This window comes from Lotus japonicus, chromosome 1 (assembly GCF_012489685.1).
Source record: "Lotus japonicus ecotype B-129 chromosome 1, LjGifu_v1.2".
Classification (NCBI taxonomy): Eukaryota; Viridiplantae; Streptophyta; class Magnoliopsida; order Fabales; family Fabaceae; genus Lotus; species Lotus japonicus.
In genome coordinates, this window is record NC_080041.1 from 106,541,523 (window position 1) to 106,548,151 (window position 6,629).

Here is a 6,629-nt window from a genome sequence, read left to right on the forward strand (position 1 = left end):
TCCTCCTAAGGGTATTTGTTGTTTCTAGTGGCTTCTCTAGAAGAGAGCGAGCAAAGAAGAGCAAGAGTTTATTCTCTTCTTTCTTCAAAGAGGATTGAGAGTTCACTTAGGGAACTAAAACCCCACAATATAACACTTTTTTTAGTGATTCATAAAATTTAGAGTAAAATAATTTTTTGGAAAATCCACATGAAAAACTGTAGGTATAACTAAAATCAATTAGAAAAATATGTAGGAAAATCTGCAGGAAAAAAACTATAAGAAAATTCATAGCAAATATATATAATGTGTTGGGTCACAGGAAAATCTATTGGAAAAGTTGTAGGAAAATTCATAAATAAAGTTGTAGAAAATCTATAGAAAATAAGATATTACTCTGTAGCTAAATTAATTTGGAAAAAACTGTAGGAAAGTCTGCAGGAAAAAAAATAGGAAGAATCTGCAAGAAAATCCATAGATATAATTTCCTACAAATATTTACTATAAATTTTTTTCGTGAAAAAGTTCATAAGAATATTTGACATTTCTTGCGATTTTTCATGCAAATTTGAAATTCACATGAAAACATAAAATCAGCAGGAAAATTTATAGTAATTTTTTTGAAGAAATAAGCTTATTTCTTGTAGTGATGAGAAGACCCAAATTAAAGAAAAGAAATCAAATGTAAACCAATATTTAAACAAAACAAGATAGAGATGAATCTGCAGAAGCTAGTAGACTTCTCATGTTAATTTACGTCAATTTTTTTATGGACTTGCCCTCGTTGATTAATTTTAGCGACTTTTATGGATCGACTTTAGATTTAAGAAATGCAGTTATAGGTTCTTGAAGTCTTCGAAATTTATTATATACAAATGCAAACCATGCTATCAACTTAGCTGGCTGGATTTGTTAAATATAGCTTCAATAATATTTCCTCAATTTTTTAAAAATTTTTGGTGAAGTTAATTAGACTTTCAAGTCCGCATGGATCTTGCTTTTGAAGGTTCAAAGAATGCTCCAAGTACTCAATAATTGAACGAAGAGGATGCTTCCAATGAAATAACGCCTTCACTATTATAATCTTGTTAAGGTGTACTTTAAGATTAATATGTAATATGTAATACTTTTTTTTTTTATGGAAAAGATTAATATGTAATACTTAAAATAATGTTTATCAATAAATATACATGCTATAGTTTTTTTTGGTACATCGGAAAAATAAATTGAACTCGCCAAGAATCGACCCCTGGACCCCCCTACTCAACCCAATAAATAATGTGTATCAATAAATATACATGTTATAGTTTTTTTGTGTGCATGTTATGTCATACATGTTATAGTTGAGTCAACGTTACTTGTATTGATATTTTCTTATAAATTTTAAATGCTAATTGTATTATCATATCTACAAAGTAATCATTCAGACAATTCTTATGCAGAGGCGTCAGAACCTGCACCATTGTTCGCTGGGCAAAATCTTCAGATGTCTCCCTCTCTATCATCAATAAGCATCGATGGCCAAAACCCTATCGCACATGACAATAATCTACTGAGCCACTTAATGCAGGTATATATCACACTCAAAATAATTTTTGGTACCACAAAATTCACCATTATTATATAGTAATTTTAGTATTAGATTATAACTATTCTAGCGAGACATTCTGATCTGCTCTAGCCTTCTTATTATCAAAGAGTCGGTTGAATCGGGCGGGTGGAACGTCCCTTTTGATATGATAGGCTCGACCACCTTCCCTTATCCCTTATGTTTAGGAGCGGGATCTGCACAAGAACGACCAGTCCTGTGGTTGTATGGAAGGTACAGACTCCGCAAACGTCTCGCGCCCCTTTGACTAATAAAGGAGAGAAAGGCTCAACCAGAACCACATTCCTTTTGCGTGCGGATGTAGCTAAGTGTCTGATTCTATTGGTCATCGTTCCCTGCTGTTGCAACCAGTGTTCGTTTGTGCGCGCATGAACCAACCCAACAAATAAGGAAAGGATGCCTAAAATTAAATTCTCTTTAGTTAATTAGTAAGTCATCAGCTAACGTATGCACTTTAAAATTTTAGACTTTTCAGTGAGTTCAAATTAAAATACAATTTAAATCAAACAAATATAAAGTAGGTATATCATTTTTTCCGTACATCGGAAAGATACAAAGACAAACGAAAGAAACTACAACACTCATTGAGACTCTTTTAGCAACAGGATCTCCGATCTTGAAGGGGCCTCAAGAACTTTGAGTACCAGGAACAGACGTGGTACCCATCTTAGCCAGAAAATCTGAATGAGCGTTGCACTCACGATGCACCAACCTCAAACTAATATTCCAATTACGGTGAAGAACATGCGCAAAATGCAAGTTGTTAGCGTTATCAAGAGAAGAGAGAAGTTTCGCGCAGTCCACCACACAGACCATCTTCCTATAAATTTATTATTTAAAGAAAAGAACTCACTTTAAAAACTACTATCCTCCAACAAATTTATTATATGAGTAAATAATATATAAAAAATGTGCAAATTAAAGAGCAATGCTATATGGTACGGAGAAAGAGGTACGACTGATGCACGAGAGTTATTTTGTGGCGGTTTTGACTACAACTGTCAAAAAAAAAATAAAAGCTACGGTTTCTGGCGGTGTTAAACCGCCAGAAAGTGCTTCGTGCGTGGTGCACGAGGCCCAAGGTCGTGCCCCACAGCATTTTCCCAAATTAAATTACAACCAAATCAATTTATCACCCATAACCATTTGCGACAAGCTCTTTCCTGTGCTGCACTCCCCGTAAGAGAAGCTGAAGTCTTTCATTTAGTTCATATACATGCTTTGTATATGCAAGCGATGTCTGTTATTACAGGCGAATCTTACTATCTTACCGATAAATTGATCTCTTGTCCTGTAAAATGTGATACAATCCCATATTATTTGTTTTTCTTTGGTGCAAATTTGAAAATTTATTGAATAGCAATACAAACATATACTATATAGTACGTTAAATATCTTTTTATGGTAATTTAAAAAATAAAAGAATAAAAATGTGCAAAAATAACTTTTAAAAAATTTAGTAATATGGAATTAAACTAAAAGTAATTGAATGTTTAATACATACCCTTCATAAGGCTCTCCTTTCAAGTAGGAAATATCACTCAAAGCTTGTGTCCATTCTAGGACTGCCTGAGAGTCTTTTCCTAACTTTTGTTCATGTTTGGCCATAGCTTCACCATACCTGCCTTTTAGATGCCTTATGTTGGTTGGTTCCACTTCATAAAATATTGGCAAAACCAATTGTTTCTTCCTCCTTCGGCAGTCAAGAATCTTGACAAGTTCTTTAAGACACCATTTGGAGTCTGCAAAGTTTTCAGACAAAACAACAATTGCCAACCTTGACTCTTCAATAGCTCCAAGAAGTTCCTCAATTGGGGATCCATCCTCCAATGATTGATCATCTTTGAAAGTCTGGAATCCTTCCTTACACAAAGCGTCATAGAGATGCTTTGTGAATATCTCCCTAGTATCAATTCCTCTAAAACTAATAAAAATTTGGCAGCGGGCAGTTGAGTGGCTTAGACTGACTAATGTTTCTTTCCATTTTTTCAGAGATTTATTTTTCAAGGAAGTCACCACCTTTTCAACTAATCCAGGTAAGCCATTGCATTTAGAAGCAACTTCCTGTGCCACTTCAAATAGATCAGATTGGGCGTTAATACCAGAAAGTTTTTGCAGCAGTGTCAAAGCTTCAAGATTAGATAAGGGATCAAGAGAAATGGAACAATCACATCTCATCAAGACACAGTCTGCCTTATCACGTGTGGTTAAAAGAACTTTACATTGTTTGCTATTATAAGGTATGCCTAATTCCTGCGGTTGATACTTTGTCGGAAAATTGTCCAAGATGACCAGAGTAGTTCTATCCCTCCTTTCTAATGCCAAAATTATTTTCATTGCTCTCATGCCATCACTGTCATCACTTTCAAAATGCACGTTCAATGAGCTAGCAATTCCCTCCTGAATGCTCTTGATATCTTGGTTAATGGAAACTGTGGGAAATATAACTCTACAAAAAATCTTTTCATACTCATCTATCTCAACTTTCACTAAAGATGTTTTACCAGAGCCTTTCTTTCCATGCAATCCAATTACGCAACAACTTTCATCTTTTAGTGCCTCTATAATTTTCTTTGAAGCATTTTTCGTAGAGTTGAAATAATAACCAAAGTTTCCAGAAGGGAAGGAGTGTAAACTTGGGCTTAGTGTTGTATGAGAAGTACCATGCTCTGGAACATCTTTTGCAGAATTGTACTTCTCCGCCTCCTGCACCTTCTTCCTTAAGCCATTCTTGGCAGGGACCATGTTCTTGTGCTTCTCATCCCCAACCTTGTACTTCTCCGCCTCTTGCACCTTCTTCCCCAAGGCATTCTTGGCATCGACCTTCTTCTTGTGCTCCTCATCCTCAACCTTGTACTTCTCCGCCTCCTGCACCATCTTCTCAATCTCCTCCTTCGTGAGCCTGCCCTTGTCATTTGTAATAGTGATCTTGTTGTTCTTTCCAGTAGTTTCGTCCTGAGAAGAGACATCCAAGATACCATTTTCATTAATTGCAAAGCGAATATTGATACGAGGAACACCCCTTGGAGCAGGAGGAATTCCAGAAAGCTCAAATTCACCCAACAAGTAGTTGTCCCGGCTTCTGGTTCTCTCACCCTCGTACACCTGGTGTAAGATCAAGTTTTGATCTAGTAGTACAACTCTATGTTTTGATGATTACAAGTTAACCTTTTGATATGAACAATTGTGGTACTCTAACGTGTTTTTCTGAGTGTGCTATTTACAGGCTCTGACCTCAACTCAATCTCACACAAATCAGAAGCACTGTGTATAAAGAGTGACCCAAGCAACGCTTTCGCATTCACCATGTTCAGTATGAACAGTGGAAAAGCTTCAGAAGTTCTGAAGCTATACAAACTCTGATGAGGACTCAGTCACTAGAAGCTCTGAAGATCCAGAAAGTCTGATAACCAAGAAACACTGAAGGCTCAGATATTCTGATGGTGTAGAAGACTCTGAAGATCCAGAAGCTGATTAGTGAAGTTCTGATGTCCAGAAGCAAGATACTCTGAAGACCATGTTCTTCCCTCTGAGTTCAGAATCAGAAGAAACAATGGTCAGAGGATCTGGGCTTTCCCTCTGACTCTGATCAACCGGCTTCACAAGTTCCAATATGAAGCATTCCCCTGATCAGAAGTCTCCTAGGTTTAAAGGTCGCGTCGCTATCCAAGTACAAAAGCAACTGTACCTTCCTGACGACCTACCTAACGTTCTCAGCCACAGCAGAAGCTGGATTTTCCAGAACTGCCCTCCAACGGTAGCATTTCCCATGCATCGCTCAACCCTAATCCTTGGAGTATATAAAGAGGCTGAAGACTGAAAGAAACGGCTAGAAGCATTCACATACGCAAGACATATTCAAAATCTTCTAAGTTTTCTTTCATCTGAAATTCATTGAGTTTACTATTAGCTTTTTAGAAGCAAATCTCTTGTAAACAATTCTTTGATAAACAGTTTGTTTAGTTCCTTTAGGAGATCAAGGTTGATCGGATCCTAGAGAATACTAAGAGAGTGAATCTTAGTGTGAGCTAAGTCAGTGTAATTGTTAGTCACTTGTAGGTTTCAAGTGCAGTTGTAACTCTTACCTGATTAGTGGATTGCCTTCATTCTAAGAAGGAAGAAATCACCTTAACGGGTGGACTGGAGTAGCTTGAGTGATTTATCAAGTGAACCAGGATAAAATCCTTGTGTGCTTTTCTATCTCTTATCTTTAGCACTTAAGTTCTCGAAAGATTTGTCAAAATCTTTAAGGTGGAAGTTTTATACTGAAAACGTTATTCAAACCCCCCCTTTCTACCGTTTTTCATACCTTCAATTGGTATCAGAGCGCAAGTTCTGATTACCACACCTAACAGTGTTCAGTGATCCGGGCCGGTGTGAAAAACAATGGCTGCCACCACCAGTGAAACTCAAAGAGATGGTTACAATGCAAAGCCTCCTATGTTCGACGGTCAAAGGTTCGAATATTGGAAAGATAGATTGGAAAGTTTCTTTCTGGGTTTCGATGCAGATCTTTGGGATATTATTGTGGATGGCTACGAGCGTCCAGTTGATGCAGATGGCAAGAAGATCCCAAGGTCAGAGATGACTGCAGATCAAAAGAAGCTGTACTCACAACATCACAAAGCAAGAGCAATTCTTCTAAGTGCTATTTCCTATGAAGAGTACCAGAAGATTACAGATCGTGAGTTTGCAAAAGGCATTTTCGAATCTCTGAAGATGTCTCATGAAGGAAACAAGAAAGTCAAAGAATCAAAGGCATTGTCTTTGATCCAAAAGTATGAATCCTTCATCATGGAGCCAAATGAGTCCATTGAAGAAATGTTCTCCAGATTTCAGTTGCTTGTAGCTGGCATACGACCTCTCAACAAGAGCTACACAACAAAAGATCATGTCATAAGGGTCATCAGGTGTCTTCCTGAAAGTTGGATGCCTTTGGTGACTTCAATAGAGCTCACGAGAGACGTTGAGAATATGAGTTTAGAAGAACTCATCAGCATTTTGAAATGCCATGAGTTGAAGCGCTCAGAGATGCAAGATC

At 37.1% G+C, this 6,629-nt stretch overlaps 1 long non-coding RNA gene across 4 annotated transcripts; it reads left to right on the top strand.

The window, feature by feature from the left end:
- The first annotated feature begins 1,406 nt into the window (after positions 1-1,406).
- Positions 1,407-5,711, top strand: LOC130728890 (uncharacterized). 4 transcript variants are annotated; one of them, XR_009015813.1, is made up of 3 exons: positions 1,407-1,549; positions 3,581-3,624; positions 3,707-5,711. It is a non-coding gene; the product is annotated as an uncharacterized LOC130728890 (long non-coding RNA). The 4 variants fall into 4 exon arrangements; XR_009015814.1 differs by lacking the exon at positions 1,407-1,549 and adding an exon at positions 3,116-3,437; XR_009015815.1 differs by lacking the exon at positions 1,407-1,549 and having other exon boundaries at positions 3,126-3,624; positions 3,707-4,698; positions 4,815-5,711.
- The last annotated feature ends 918 nt before the right edge of the window (positions 5,712-6,629 follow it).